General features: G+C 33.3%; 1 pseudogene; it reads left to right on the plus strand.

The window, feature by feature from the left end:
- The first annotated feature begins 406 nt into the window (after nt 1-406).
- Nucleotides 407-17,303, plus strand: LOC147381841 (lysine histidine transporter 2-like; annotated as a pseudogene).
- The last annotated feature ends 410 nt before the right edge of the window (nt 17,304-17,713 follow it).

Raw genomic sequence — 17,713 nt, forward strand, 5'->3', positions numbered from 1 at the left:
GTAATGAGAGGATATTGCAACAGCCATGTCTATGGAGATGAGGACTAAGAGATGATGTTGTAGCAGGCACATTTTTGGAAGAGAGGGCTGAGAGATAATGTTGTAGTAGTCACGATTTTTAAGAGAGGGTTGAGAGATGTGTGTGAGGAAGATGCAAGTAGAGAGAGAGGAGTGTTGGCGATGGGTTGCGAGGGAAATGAAAGCAGAGAGGAAGGGGCGTTGGAGATGGGCTATTAAGGAGAAAAAGAGGTGCATCAGCTACACGTTTTAGAAAAGAGTTGGGACATTTTTATAGGTGCTGTAATGGTGAAGAGGGAGATGAAGGTAGAGAGTTAGGAAGATGACGTGCAGTAATGTTGAAGAGGTGCAGTAGGGTCAATGGAGAAGAAGTGCAACATGGGCTGCAATGGAGTGGGGTTCAGTAGGGTTAATGGAGAAGAGGTGCAGCGTGGACTGCAATAGAGTGGGGTGCAGTAAGGTCAATGGAGATGAGGTGCAGCGCAGTGGCTGTAGCAATGATGTAATGAAGAGGGGGACGATTGTGCTAAGACGTGAGATGAAGGCCGATAGAGGGGTGGCTATAGTAGTGCTTTTGTGAGAGAAAGAGAGACGTCTCTCCTTATAGAACAAATATTTCTATTTTTTTTATCTATCTTTTGTTTCCACTTTTAAGAGAATAGGAGTAGCGATCCTATGCTACTCGCCTTGATGGTCCTCATACGATTGATTGGATTTTTTATTTTAATTTGGTAGGTTAGTTTTAATTTTTATTTTTATCTGGTAGGTCAATTTTTGGTTTTATCGTTTGGATTTGAATTCGATTAATTGATTGAATTTTAATCGATCGGTTGGCTGGAATTTATTTTAATTTGATTGGTCGATTGGATTTTAATATCACTTTGATTAGTTGATTGATTTTAATTTTGAATTTCTTGGTTGATTGATTTTTAAATTTTAATTTGATTTTGCATTTTAGTTGGTTGAGTAATTTTTAATTTGAACTTAAATTTGATTTGGATGAAATTCAATTGCTCGATTAAATTTTAACTATTTGATTTTTAATTTAAATTTTATTTTCATTAGATTTGATTTTTAATTTGATTTCGATTTGATTTTGATTTGATTTTGACTTGATTGTAATTTGTTATCATGTTTTCCCAAGGATCAAGGTCCCTGGGTCAAAATTGAACATTAAGAAGCATTTCAGTCATTTTGGTGATTTTTCCTAAATTTTTCTGTTTTCGTCGATTTGGGTCCCGTTAGACTCAAAATCATATTCTAAGTGCAAAGGAAATACTCTCAAGAATTTTCGAAGGTCCGAAATTTATGAGAGGTAATTTCTTCATTTTGTTGATTTTTGCTGATTTTTATGAATTTTGGTGTGAGGTTTCTTTCAGTCCTAACATGATTATTTCTAAGTTTTAAGGTCGTATTTTTCTAGTGTAGCGAGTTCTTTAAATAATTGAACTGTATAGTGAACTTAAGCGTATGTGCTTGCTAAATCGAGTATACGGTGTAGCGATCCTAAGCGTGCATAAATTTCTATGTCGAGTCGTACTGAGTGAGGAGATGGAAGGACTAGAAATGGAAATATTGAGGACAGTACTCAAAAATCTTCGAGTTATTTGCGCTCATGAAAATATGAAAGATAGTACGACAACCAGATGACGAATTGTCGAATTAGGCAGATGCAAAAATGTGGTGTCTACAATAAGGGGGAGAGTTTATCGTTATATGATAAGAGAAAAAAAGCATTCATCAGAGAAGTCGAGTCAAGTTGACTAATCGTTTCTTCATCCTTGATCAAGTAGAAGGACTCAAGGATACACTTTGCAACATAAGGGTCCTCAAGAGCTGATTGTTTTTCTTTGATTAAACAATCAGCAAAATGACCGTTGTGTTTCCAAAGTGGACGAGATCAAGATGAACAATGAGGTCTAGAGGAAGTGTTACTAACTTTATCCAGTTGGGGAGTAGATTTTTTAGAAAAAGAACGTGAAGAATCCAATAACACAATATGAGAAGGATCCGTTGAAGGGTCAGAAGCAATCTTAGGATCTTTCCTAGGTCATTTATCCTTTTTCTACAATAAAAATTGCCTTTCCTCTTAAGTAGAGCACGAGAAGACAGTACAATGATAGGAAAAGCTAGCAGGCCACTCGACATATTGCCCTCTACACTAGAAACTTAATCGTTTCTTAGAATATGAACTAAGGCATCTCTAGCTGATTGGAAAATTGTGAGAGACGCAGGAAGAGCAAAGCGATGAACCTTCAAATAAGGAAAAAAAGATATGAGTGTTTGGAAGCTTCTTTGAAAAGAAGAAAGATTGAGAACCTGCTCAACTAGTAGACAACGATCTAGACTAATTCCAAGTGGACCTAAAAAAAGGTTCCTCGCAAAGAGAAAAATAATCAGAAGAAATACATAAGTTGTAGAAGAAGAAACTAATAACATAAAGGAGACAAGAAAAAGTTACCTTTGGAGCCAAGAGACCTCAACACAAAATTTACTCCCAAAGACTTCCCATCAAATTCTTAGTTGCCCGACACAATTAAGGGATCACATAACCAATGCTTATCAAAGCTAGGAAGATTAGTAATTAAGGAATCCTAATAGGCAAGTAGTAGCTAGGTTACCTCGAAGGAGAAGACATAAGTTGATAGAGGAACAAAAGTTAATCGGTCCCCAAGTTGAAGTTATGTTTGTCATTGAGAGCAGATATGCTAAACACAATCCTTAGGAAATTTCCATTAAACCTAGAAGGGTGAAGGTTGAAGAGGACAAGAGACTCCCTAGCAAGCTTAGGGAAAGGAAATTTTAGTCCAACCTATAGTTTCCCTAAATAGAAGGAATACTCCTCAGGCCCAATAGAAAGATCATAGATATTTTTCACCCTTCTAAGGTAAACATCAGAGGGAAAATTAAAAATGCTTGTGGATCATCTCCAAAGAAGCAGGTGAATTAGGAGAAGACATGTTTGGGGCAAATAATAGAAATAAGAGAAAGAAAAGATTAAAACAAATTGATGCGTATGTCGAGGATAAAGAATCAAGAACTTCTCGATTAAAGAATGCTTTACCAAAAAGCTTAGAGTTCTCCCCCTAAAAACCTTGAACTTTCCACCTACAAGAGAATATGCAAGAATCTTTAATAGTCTAGATTTTTTATAAGCAAAAGGTTACTAAAAACCAACATGCTACTTCATGAAGGAGACCCCCTAGGATATATTCTTTACTAATCCCAATTTAGAAGATTCTTAAAATCCAAGATCTAATAAAAGATATAGAATCCTAAGAGGGAGCATTGTATATAGTCTCTTTGGAACAGTATAGAGCATTGTACTAGTCTTGGTCAACTCTAAAGGTCCCCAGAAAATTCGAATTTTAACTCGTCAACATATATATTATAATGTCAAATTAGTTGATTCTACAACTTATCACATCTCGAAATTATAGTTGTAAGTAGGATAAAATACCGACCACACACCACATTGAGCATTTCTTACATGTCAGGAGGAGGGAGGGGGGGGGGCAAATTTATATGATAAATGTGTTTATACAAATTGAAGTATTTTAATTTGAGCATTTCTTACTGTATGATGTTTCGACACTTCATACTATCATTGGACACCACAACACATGAGGTTATAGTTGACAGTAATTCAGAAACAGATTTAAAATTTCACAAATGCAGGTATATCGTGATATATATTACACACGTATATACAAGAAGAATGCAATTGAATTAGCTGATACACATTTAAAAAAAAAAGTAATCTATAATCACGATATAAATAATAAGTGAAAACAAAATAACTAAAAGAAATTGAAATATGCTCAAAAAATTGTTGGCATTTGTATGACACATGATATGACACGGTGAGTGTCTAGTGATTGATTATGAAACTCAGGAGCATGTTTTCTCAAACAACTACAATTCAGAAAATTCTAACGATAGCAAGTTTCCACAAACTCCTCTAAAAGTGACAGAGGAACCTTGTGTCATGACAAAAAACAACGGATATGGGGTAAACCATGAAGACAGCAAACAAAACATCACATAATTAGGTCATAAGTTACTAAAACAAATGTATGTCTGATCCATGACTTAATCGGTTCAAATACACTAAATGGAGTTCACAATCATTTGTTGTCCAAGATTGTCCTTTACATATTTGTATTGTGTATATGCTTCTCATTCACAATCATTCTTTCTGAGACCAAAACATTGTTTTGCAGATGGTTTTATGATGAACCAGAAGGGCTTTTCAGACCTGTTATTGACTAAATCATGTTCATTTTTAAGCTTCATTATCTTCTCTAGGCTTTCATTATGGGGCAATTGTGAGGTGCATCATGAGACCAGGTAAATTTTTACTTGCTACCGATTCATCTCCATAAAATTAAACTTCCATTCTCTATTCTTTTATAGGAATGTTATCAGGCAATCATTAAAGCCTAGAAGGGAAACCTTTTACTTGTCACATTTACTGATTTTGTGCAGAGTTATGCCATCTAAAAGGGATAAACAACTAGTGTTTGCTTGTTCTATGGGAAATATTTGGATTTTGTAATTGCCTTTCATTACAATTCAATGAAAACTTGAATTGGGTGTCCTGTTTTATATCTTGTTTCCTTTGCTGTTTCTTGTTAAGGATTTATTTTGTGAATTTTTTTAGAGTTCTATGTTTTTGTATGTCACAGGTATATGTATCGGAAGGAGTCTTCAGAATTGACAAGAAGGGCAAGTTGATCTATGGCTTTGTCTTGTACACTAAGTAGCTATATCCCAGATTATATCTTCACTTAAATTGTAATTTTAGTCTTGAGCCTCCGTATTTACATCATTTCAATTCAAATTTGGAAGGATTTATCTCAGCCATTGAAAACCAAGTGCGTGAAACTAGGTTTAAAATATATTGCAGCCTACAACTAAAACTAGACTTATGCAGATTTTTATGTATATACAAAATTATCTCAACCATATTAATCTTTTATGTATATACAAAATTCTTGAGCATATTGAATATTTTGTGTTGTGGAAGTGTGTATTGGGCTCGTTGGTTTTTATCTAAATAGTTTTTTGTAAGCAGATTTAATAATGTAGCTACTTAAGCAAATTTATGTAAAATATTACAGGGTGCACATGGCTTTATGAAGACACATAAATGACATAATACAATTGGAGCTTTTATCAACATTGAAGCATCTAGGACTGGTGGTCTTGGTAGGTTCCATCTAGAGTTTCCTAATATTATTTGACTATAATTTTCTATCAATGAATTTCAATTACCAGTAAACCTAATCTTAAGATAATATACCTGTAAGCGAATGAAATCAAGACAAGAAATTATCATAGCATAGAATGTTTAATTTCCAGACAGTGCATCATTTCTCTATTTATGGTGGACAATTACTTTTACTAGCCCAAAGTGCAGGCTCTACGTTACTCTTAGCATCATTTGATGGGAGGCAGTTTTGGGCCATGAGTTGGTCATCAAATTGTTTTAAATTAGTGGGCACATGTGTCCTTATGGTTGGTGACATGTTAGGTAGCAATGATGATCTGTACTCTTTCTAAAAAGGATACAAACTCTTTTCTCTTCCTCATTAATTTTATTCCATCTTCATGTAGTGTTTGAGAGTGTTTGGCTGATTTATAGTTTTTTATTTGACATATTTCGTTTGCCAATCTAGACCCAGGTCTTGGTTTTCTCTTGTCTATGCTCAGTCAGTAATATATCCCATGGCACACAGTGCAGCATAGGTTTTCCATTTACTCTCTCTCTCTTTTCATCTGAAATATCTTTATACTACTGAATATGCCTTAAAAAGATGAGGAAAATAGTGAAAAAGGATGTGAGTGAATGGTGATAGTAAGCCAAGATCTGAACATGTCTGAAAAAAGATATCACCTTAGATATAATGGACTATAGACCAGTATTCATGTAGCTAAACCCAAGTAGTTGGTATAGTGTATCACTAATTGATTGAAAGTTAATAATGTTGTTGGGATCTATCAAATGATTAAAATTATCCTACTCGTGTGTGGATAACTTAGAAAATAACTTTAGAAAAGCACTTCTCAAATCCTATTTCATGAACATCTTTCTTACGGATTTTCCTGTCATTTTAATCGACGAAGTTAAATTAATGTAGTATAGAGGTATATCCTTCTATTAATTTTATTGGGAAAGGAGCTTATTCTAATTTGACCATCAAATGAGATGGTGAAACTACTTTTGGTTTGTGACACCAATTTTTTTTGTAGAAAACTATACATGCTGCTGGCTTACGCATTTCATCAGCATGGTAATAGAATAGTAACAAAGGAACTGTTATCAAGGCCTATAGAATTACAGTGAGAGAACTTGCATCCTAGCACCAAATTTTTTGACAAGCACAAACATGTCCTAGTTTAGAAAACCCGATCCAAAATTTCCCCTCTAGTAAGTGCACTGGCTGATGACAAAATGAAGATTTCTTCAGAAGCTTTGGTTTGTAACTTCGCATATCCTCAAAACCCCATAAAAAAAGCCTTTTTGGTTAACGTGATTAAGACAATTTTCTAGGTCTAAATTTGGCACTATTAAATTGTTTCTCATTTCCCATAAAGCAACTTCATCTTCTGGCACCATATCTGTTGAATGTATTTCTGATATTTTCTTTTTGATAGTAGATATTATTAGAAAGCTCCAGGCCCTTTGAGAGAATAAGTGTAGCGGTTGATTTGTCCATTACATCATCCAAAATAAGTTGATGCTGCTGCAGTTTAAAGAGGTCAAACGGGGATGAGTACCATTGTTGTCTAATTTACGCACTCAAGTATACGTATCGAAACAAGTAATAAAGTGATAAGAAAGTATCGTTCCCACAGAGACTAAATACCAATCTATTGCTAATTACCAATTTATCTCACTCTAATTTTATCTAAATAAAAGTAAAAATAGGATTTAAAAATAAACAAGAAATCTAATGGAGAGAATAAATTTGCAGATTTAAAATCAATGAGTGATAAAATCTAGGTTTATAATATCCCCCAAACAATCCACTTGATTAAATTATCTTTCCTTCTATGATAAATTAATCCATTATAATTGTCACCCAAGAGCACTAAATTCTCTACAAGCCTCTGTCGATGGTCATGTAAAAATACCCTTCTAAACTAACTCCCTATATGTCTATGAGAATTAAACCAAGAAGAATTCATTAAGAATAAGCTCTCATAAGGGATGCACACGCAACGTGAGTATATGTCTATCTCAAATTAGCGTATGTTATTCTATCTAGGTCATGAACACAAAACAACTCTGTTAATATTATTAAGGTTCACCGATTCAATTTAATCAATGGTCAGTTAATTAAATCGCATTAAACATAGGATATAATAAACAATCACATGTAGAATCATAGAAGAAATAAATAAAACTAATCAAATATCATGAATGGGTTCCATTATAACCCTAGAATATAAATTAGTTCATCATTGAAAAGAAAACAAAATCACAAAAGTATTCAACCATTCTTAGAGATTCCAAATATCAAGAGAAGAGATAAAGTTCAGAAAGATAAAATTCAAAAGTCGAATCTCCAGTTCTCGTCCTCCTTCTCGATCTTGTGCCTCCAAGAAAAATCTCGAACTTCTGTATGGAATAAGGCTTAATCGTTCCTATTTATAGGTATGGAGTCATTAGGGTTTAAGAGTCCCAAAATCCGTCTCTAATTCGGTCCTCAAAAATTAACGTGTAAAGCTGGAAACGTAAATAAGCCATGGCCTCAAAACATGTCATGCCGCGGTTTGTATTTTCATATTTCTGTTGTACAATTCTTGAATTTCCGTCGCGACTTCGTTTTCTATCAAGCTGCGGCTTGAAGACTTTTTAGCTTGTATGCTTAGCTTCCTTCTTCCGAGAGTGAACCAATTTGGAGTCAGAATTTCTCCTAAAAGTTGCAAAATATCCTAATGTTTCATATTGTTACTAAACTGCAAAATAAGCATAAAAATCAAATAAAAACATAGAATCACATAAAAAGTATAAAATAAACTAAACTTAACTAAAAACAACTAAAAGACTCTAAAATTAACAAAATATTATATTTAAAAGTGGTTAATTCGTAGGTATAAAACCTACTCATCAACCATGGTCCTAGACATAGCTTTATTTCACTAAATAATTTGGACACAATAATGTTCTTATCTACGTGTCTAAGGACAACTCCGATTTTTTTTACTAGGCAAAGACTTGCATTCTTGGAGAATATTCCTTGTTGCCTTGGTTTCGACGTTTCTTCAGGATGAGTTGAATGTTTTGAGTAGGATCATACTCCATAATCAGAGACTGAATACCCATATCCCATACTAATTTGAGTCCCTATGGTGAGACCCCAAAACTCTGTGAGCGTGATGGTAGCATCTCCAATTCTGCAAGAGTTAGAAATTGCAGTCGTTATTTTCTTGGAATCCTCCTGCAGATAGTGGTCCTGGATTTCCGTTTGAGCTCTGTTTTCAAATGAGTTTTTCCCATCCCTCTGAAAGGCTATCTGTTTTTATTGAGGTAAATGAAACCAAGAATGATAAGGTTATTTTCTTTGATTATTTCACTCCGTAAAATCAATGCTATAATACCTAGATTTTTGGACAATCAAATTTATGTATTTCAGAGTTGTTGAGGGAAGCAATGATGGGGGCTCCAGTTGGTACATTTTGGATCAACAAACTTCCCAGATTTTTGAAAAACTTTTCCAGCGTAAAACATTTAAGATTGGATCGATGGGTCACCCATCAAACGCATTCAGGTAATAGCTACAGATCTACTCAAACCAAACCATATGGTCTTTCATATTCTTACTCCTATCCATGATTGAACTGTAAACAATTGACAGGTTCAAGTTTCTGTCTGCTCGAGATGTTCAAGCAATGTCGCAATTGCAAATAAGTAGCATAGACCTCTATGCAAAACCCAATTAACATTTTCTTTTCATTTACACCTAACATTAAAATAAATTTTTTAGTGCTTCAAGTTATTATTTGCTACCACTGAAAAATTGGTATCATATTGGTATTGTAATGAGTTTGCTGAATAGATGCTGAGTCATTTGTAAGAGGGGTTCGGTATAGTAATGAGTTTTCTATCTGCTACTATTTATTGCCCTTGATTTGACTCCTAGACATAGCCTCCCCCCCTCCTTCAGTTCCTTTGTTTGCAATAACAATCTCTCTTAATTTATAAAGGAACATCTTTCAACTCTTATTTTTCACATTATTAAAATCTCATTAAATTGTAGCTTGAAAAGTGCTCATGGGTCAGTGGCTGTCACAAAATATACAAGGCTGACATTACTCTGTTTAGCTCTACTAATTTTTATGTATCATCATCATACTTGAAGTGAAGTTATTCAAATTTTTATTTTATGATTCTTGTAGCATTCCTCTTGATCCACTGTTTAGGGAGGGAAATTTGTCACCAACTCCTTATAATGTGGTCAAGGACCAAAGTATTGTGGAGAGATTAGAGTTGGCCTCACATTCACTCCTGAGGTATTTGTCTTGATGCACTTTAATCTATTTATATTCATTTTCGTAACTGCTATACAGTAAAAAACCTTCTCCATTAGTCACAAAACCTAGATAGGAAGATAAATAAGTGAAAAAAAAAAAAAAAACAAAAGCACAACTTAAGTTCAAGCCCCATCTATCCCTAGGTGACTCAAGTACTACATGATAGGCATAATACGTGACTCAAGCACTATGGTTCTGTGAACATTCCACGTCAGCTGAGTATGTTTGAGTTTAGTATTATTCTTTTTAATCAACTACACAATATGCTTTGTCTATATTCCATCTTCTGTGTGATCATTGATTTCTTCTTCTACTTATTATTTTGCAGCTCTGGCATTCAAATCAGAAAAACGTCACACTTCTGTTGATGAAATTTTGATATTGATGGTATGGAGTGTGTTAGACTAAACCCTATGATCTGAAGTATAAATCAAACAAGAACACAAGAATCTCACACGACACAAGATATACGTGGTTCGGTCAAAGCATTGACCTACGTCCGCGGGTGAAAAACGGTGATTTCACTATATTAAGCAAAGAAGAACTAGGTTACAATTTCTCTCTATCTCGCATATATCTCTCACACCCCTTTCGGGTTTTATTTCTTACCCTTTATATACTTAGGGTTACAGAGAAGTTAAACGGGTCGGATCCAAAACCAAATGGGGAAACCCCACACATTACCAATTAAACGAGTCAAGCGGGTCGTTAATGGATCATCAAAAGATCCGGATTGAATTCATGACAACTCTCCATATACAAGAATAGAAGACATAACCCAACAGAGTGATATCTTGGTAATCATGTTTTATGTTCATGAGGCATGGGAGAATGTGGAACTCTATTTGACTGTTTGATGGTATTAGTGGTTTATATATAGTGATTGATTCCACGTGGCAGGATCTTTAAACTTGAAATTTTGAGCATACATCACATAAGAAACTTTTGACATGACGGTGAAGTTTTCAACAATCTCAAAATTGAACCAATAAGGAGTATCTGATCTAAGAAACAATGGCAATGTAGGGGAAATCCAAACCTTGAGGAAAATAAGAGGACACGATGGAGTGGAGAGAGTCAAAAGAGATGAAAGGCATCATGACCATTTGCTTTTGATTGTGTTTTATTTTTAAGTAATTATGTAACTCAAATTCATTTGTTAGTATCTAATTGCTTCTATTAGAACTTGTTTAATAATATAATTTCAATATATAATATGAATTTTGAGTTGTTTAGCTTAATTTGGAACTTGTTTTATCATTTTTCTTTTGTTTTTTTATTTTTCTATTTTTTTTTTATTATTTTGTTTATTGTGATTAGTGAATTAGAGGACCGTGCTATTGTTTGTTAAACTTCTAAATTTGACGATCATACTCTATGAAATTTTTTTATTTTTTTTAAGCTCATTCTCCAATAATTTGATAGTTCAAGGCCGTCAAAAAAAAAATTCTACAAGAAAATATTTGACGGGAGGGTCCGTCAAATTTCTCAAAATTTGACAGGCTAAGACCGTCAAATATGGGCTTTTTTCACATAGTGTTGGCTATGTTTAGCGAAGATTGGACATGGAGGTTTCTCAATTATGTGGTTGTTGTTTATTGAATGATTTACTTAAGGGAAACGTTTGGAGGCCTTAAAGACAGTCAAACATTGTGCCAACCATTTTGTTAAAATAGGTTTCGGAATGAGTTGATTTTTTGTGAGTATGATCTCTATGGATTTTTTGTGAGGATGATCTCTATGGTGAGGAGATCATCCTCACCAAAAATCAGCTCATTCCAAAACTTCTAACCCTAGTTTACAAGTTGAAGAATCGTGGACTGTCCGATTTTTGTAAACCACTTTTGATGGGATTAAAAGTTTCAGATTGGGCTGTTTTTTTTTGTGAGGATGATCTCTATATCATAGAGAAATGAATTTTCTCTATATGAAGGATATTCATTTCAATTTGTTTTATTGGAAGGAGAATGTGAGAAATGAATTTTCTTGTCTTGGTAGGAAAATCACTGTGTATCTTTTTCTTACTAATGGTAAACTCCAAAGAGAATGATTTTTCTATAAACTTTGCCTTCAAATATGCAACGTCTATAGGAATGGGTACTTACATGGTGTTCTGATCTCTAGGTTACAAATTGAAGACAAGGCAGTGAAGTCATTTTTTACCAATCACACATAAAAAAAATAAAAAATAAAAATAAATCTCCTATTGCTTTTCCGGGAAAATCACAATTTTTGTACGTGATAAATGATAATTATATGAGCAAATTCTCCATTTCATGTGAGGATCATACTCACAATTTTTATGTTTTTTTCTTATAAATGTAAATGTGCAAAAACAGGGCAAATGAAATAACTATAAAGAATTGGAAAGAGAAAAATTGTCTAATCTTCCTTTTGGCTGTTAATTAGGATAGTCTCAAAATAATTCATACTTTTTATATTAAATATTTCTTTAATTTACAATTACAAGTTGAGATATTGGAGTAAATTGAAAATCAATGAAATGAGACATATTCAGGTAATCTTTTTATTCTTTGATATGCATGAAATCAAAGCTTATTATTCCCATTTTCTTATGTGTGAGGTGTTTTTTCTTGTGAAATTTTGATTTAGTCATATAAGTATTTAGAGAGAATTAAAAAATATATATATATTCACCAGAATATCTTACTAATATACCAAAGAATTTTCATTCTTATATCCATACTTTTATTTTTGAAGCAATCAAAAACTCGAAAAGATATAGTTTATCTTGGTTTACTAATTGGGTAAGTTAAATAACTTTAGGGTGCAACTTGGTCAGATTGAAACTATGAACCAAACCAAACAGATAGCTTTGGGGTGGTTTGGTTTGGTTTCAAACAAGTTACGGCTGTTAAGAAAATGGAAAACCGATTTCTATAAAATGGAAATTTTGCTCAATTGGTTTATGCATCGATTTCTATCTAGGAAAATCCTGGGGGACTTTGTTTTTCACTGTGATTCTCACTGTCTTGATGTGATAGTCATAGATGTATTTTCTTGAGATACAAGTAAAAAGCATCTATGATTATGTGCAAACCTCCATGTTAGAAATGTGAGAATCACAGTAAATCCTAATGTCACTTCATCATTACTCTTCTATGATTATGTGCACACCTTTTTTTTTTTTCTGTTTTCTTTTTTCCAAGTTTTTATATTTTGGTATCTGTTTTAAATATTCAATTTTCACTTTATATAAAATAAGAAGACCAAAAAAAAAAAAAACTAATCAATTTAATAGTTTTACTATAAAATTTTGTAGATTCAGTGGTTTAAGTTGTTCATAGTTGTTAGAGGTTCCTTGATTTTGATGATATTAAAAGTCTAAAAGAAGTAAATATCGGATTGAGTGATTACTTTTCCATGTTTTTGTAATTTTGAAACAAAGATTCACCCAATTTTTTATTTTATTTTTGCCAGAATTTGTTCTTTGAAACAGATAGTTAACCGGTTTTAGAATCGGTTTTAAAAATATGGTGGTTCTTGGTTAAGGAACGGTTCTTAATGAACCGAACCGATATTTAAAAAAGATCCAGTAGGACCTTGTTGGTGGTCCGGTCCGGTTAAGACACACCCTCTCCATTCGTGAATGGAGATGATTTGGAAAATCAAGATTTAAAACCATTTGACCCAATAAGTGATTTGGCAAATGCTTTAAAATCGGGTATTTAGAAATAACTCTTGTAAAATTGATGATATTATGTTTAACCCCTTGCAAAATCTAAGATGAGTTTTACACCCTTACTGTTGGAAGTAATCATTATTTTTTCTTCACGATTTAACACTGCAATTTTAATTTAGTTATATATGTATTTGAGGAGCATTTTGAGAAAAAAAACAAAAAACAAAATTTTACCAGTAAATCATCAAGAAAATACAAGAGACTTTGAGAAATGCATTTTGTAAGGGAGTAAACTTAATATCACCATTTTTTTCTAAAATACTCTTTAACATCCGAAAAAACTCAATTAGGACTTGAACTCTCTTGAGGAAACATACTTATGGTTAGAGTCGTGCTTGACTGACCTCAAGATTGTACCTAATATTGCACATCCAGACGTGAAAGTGTGTAGGAAATATACATGTTTTTTACTCGTATCTTGATGAAATATTTATGGTTCCTACACACTTACACGGCAAGATGTGAGATATGAGATACAATCTTAAGGTAACGTCAGCATTATTCTTACGATTAAGTGCACACTGTCATGTCAACTTATCCTAGAGATGATTACAAACCTAGGGATTTCTATTTTCTTTGGGAATACGTTTTGGCATCTCAAAACTGAAATCCTAGAGGAACCGATCATAGATATGAAATCCTAAGAGATCCAAGCCATTGAATCCCAATGGCTTATTATTATTATCATGGGTTAGATCTATTGGGTCAACAATACTTTTGTGTATCAATCCAATCCGCGGTTTTGAAATGTTGAGGAATGACCCAAACCATCTTAATATTGTTTGGGAACGAGACAAGAAATCAATGCTCAAATACCCTTCTTAAATCTAGTCTAGTTTACCAAGATAATGGCACGTTCAAATCATCTTGTTCATGAGTTAGACAAGGGCAAAAACTGAAATTGAAAATCATGATTCTCACAGAAAGAAAAATAAAAATAAAAATAAAAAAAGAAACGAAAGAGAAAATCAATTTTTAAAACCATAATAATAGATGTATCACATTGTCATAAATTGGTTTTTTTTTTGTATTTACAGGGGACCAAGAGTGGTAATGCTTGTTTTATCATGGATCATCACGTTATACACATTATGGCGAATGGTGGAGATGCATGAGATGGTACCAGGGAAGCGATACAACAGGTACCATGAGTTTGGTCAACATGCTTTCGACGAAAAACTCGGTCTATGGATCGTTGTGCCTCAAGTACTTATCGTGGAAGTCGGAACTGATATTGTGTACATGGTAACGGGAGGAAGATCGCTGAAAAAAGCTTGACTCATTGTGCACTCCTGGGCAATGCAAAGATAAAAAGCTCACCTATTGGATCATGATTTTTGCTGCTCCTCATTTTGTTCTTTCTCAGCTCTGTAACTTCAATTCTATCTCTGGTATTTCTCTAGCTGCAGCTGTTATGACCTTGAGGTATTACTATTCTCTCTTATCTTTCTTTTACTTAACCTAATAATTGGTTCTTTAATCAAAACTTGGCCTAGTCAATTCGACACGAATGAATTTTGAGTTGATTTAGCATTAAAACTTGCTTGAACCATAGTTTTGAAACTCAAAAACTCGATTTGAATAGACTTGGATGTCAGTTGAGTTAGAGCCAAATTTATGTGAAACCCAGCCTAATCAACTTGACTTCATTAATGAATATTGACTTGGCTTAGTAATAACACTTGTTTCTTTAAAACTTGAGAAATCAATCCCACATAAAACTGATTCCTAAAGAGTTCGACTATCCCAAATATATTAGTAAGATATACCCACTATTACTAACTACTCAACAGGGCATATCGATGATCCAACAGGACAATGTACCTTCTTGGATCATTCGTAAGGGAATTTTCCTAACCATGGAAATGTTTGATCCTTCCTAAATAATCTGCATTTCTCTTCCCACATGTCACTATGTCATTGTTCGTCAGACACTATCTTTCCCTACCAAAGGAGATATCAAGTGATCCAACATGCCATTTATAGACCTTATTTATGTGACCTTTATTGATCAATTTTATATTTTAATTTATTTTTCTAACAAAATCATGTTATCTACGGTTACACTACCATTGCTTGGTCAGCTTCAATTCATAAATGTGTTCAACCAGATGTTCAATACAGTTACAGAGCTTCGACAACATCAGGAAATATATTTAATTTTCTGTTTGGGGGGTGATGTTGACTTTTCTTTCGCAGCCCAGTCTTGGAGATCCAAGCCATTATCCCTTCTACGCCTGATAAACCCTCCAAGAAACCCACCTGGAAGGGTGATCACTGCCTATTTCATTGTCGCTATTTGTTACTTTCCCGTAGCTTTCATCGGTTATTGGACATTTGGAAACAATGTCAACGATAACATCCTCATCTCACTCCAAAAACCTAACTTGTTGATCGCCATCGCTAACATATTTGTCTTCATCCATGTAATCGGAGGCTATCAGGTTCATATTTTTACGCTCTCTCTAATTTATTGTTCAACTTATTTGTTCATGTTCCCATGAATATTGTGATTGCCTTCACTTGCCACGCCTAGTTCTAAAACTAGTATAATTATACCTTATTAGTGCTCTTGTAATTTCATCTAGAATAAATATAGTTCCATTTTTCTAATATTGAATGATACTACGACGGATTTCTATTGGGATTGCCTTCACTTGACACACCTATTAACTTTTTATTTACTTGGTTTGGATGTAGATATTTGCTATGCCTGTGTTTAACATGATGGAATCTATGTTGGTGAAGAAAATGCGTTTGACTCCTGGCCTCCCTGTTCGATTGATTGCACGCTCTTTATGTGTCGGTAAGTATTTCCTCTTCATCAAGTGTTTAATAATCAGAAAGTTTTCTTATCAATAGGACGTATGAAAATTCAAATCTTTTTGTTGTCTTTGAGTATAGCATTGATAATGTTTACTGCCATAATGTTCCCCTTCTTTGGCGGACTTCTTGTATTCTTTGGGGGATTCACTCTTGCTCCAACATCATACTATGTAAGCTCTAACCTCCACATTTCTCTTACTGAAACAACCTAATATTAATTTTCTAGTTCTAACTCACTAAAGATTCGGTATGATTTCATGGAAGAATAATTTTCTTGAGAAAATGAGATTTGTTGGTGTATGATTGATTAGTGTCACGGGAAAATTATTTTATTGTTTTGATCAGAAAAATCCTAATATTTTCCTCTCACGATTACCCCCACCCTCAAAACTTAAAACCAACTCTCTTTTTGACATTTTGTAGGCACAATCAAGCATTATCCACAAGATCATAATCATATAGCCTTCTATATAAAAAAAAATTCAGTCTTATCTCTCTACTTTTGGTTTTTACAGCGCACTTGCATCCATGTGGCTGGCAATCAAAAAGCCAAAAAGATATAGTTTACATACATATAGCCTTCTATATCAAAGAATTTTCAGTGTTATTTCCTCACTTTAATTTTTGCAGCTCCCTTGCATCATGTGGCTCGCAATCAAAAAGCCAAAATGATATAGTTTATCTTGGTTTAGTAATTGGGTAAGTTAATTAACTTGAAATTAATCTCATTTTCATATATCTTATATCTCTTGTTTTATTATCTATGTGGTTCATGAATTTTTCAGATTTGCATTATTTTGGGTGTTTTATTGATGATTCTATCACCAATTGGTGGGCTAAGGCAGCTAATACTTGAAGCCAGGACTTACAAATTCTTTTCTTAGATCATATGAAGAGGACGGGTGTCAACAGATCATCTGAAGAGGAAGGGCGTCAACAACCTTAATGAACAGATTTTATTTCTTCATTTTAAACTTAATGAGCAGATTTTATTTCTTCATTTTTTAAAACATTTTATACTTTCTAGTTATAGATTATTACCACTTGGGTCTACAAGTGCAACCACAATGTCTATAGTAAATCAGTTTTGATTCATAAGTGAAAGTTGGAGATTTCTCAAATATACTCATTTCAATTAGTTTTTTGTTGGTTACTGGATACCGTAATTATACTTAGTTTTGAATGATTTACTTGAATATATAAGGGTGTATACCATCATACTTAACTAACGATTGTTGCGAAAAATCAAAGGTCTTTAGGTTACAAATTGAAGACAAGGACAGTGAAGTCTTTTTTCTTTTTTGGGAAAATGACCTCAAAGACCTGTTTTTGAATTTTTTGAAAATATGTATAAAAAAGGCCCTTGGCTCTTTAGTACTCATTTTATCAGCTCTTTTTGTATTCATTTTATCAAATATTAGTCTAAAAATAATTTTTTAAGCAGAAATACTGTAATTACCCTTTCAATAAATTTTGAGATTTAAAGAAATATGTTTATTTGAGAATTTTTGAAATAATCCTATGTTTTTAAGTTAATGAGCTATAGTCATCTCTTATATAACAATGAAAAAAAAGGATCTAAATGAAAAGTAAAATAAAAATCCTTGTTTTCTCTCTAAACTA

The sequence above is a fragment of the Akebia trifoliata genome, unplaced genomic scaffold (assembly GCF_017979445.1).
Source record: "Akebia trifoliata isolate Shusen 1 unplaced genomic scaffold, ASM1797944v1 Contig00226, whole genome shotgun sequence".
Taxonomy (NCBI): domain Eukaryota; kingdom Viridiplantae; phylum Streptophyta; class Magnoliopsida; order Ranunculales; family Lardizabalaceae; genus Akebia; species Akebia trifoliata.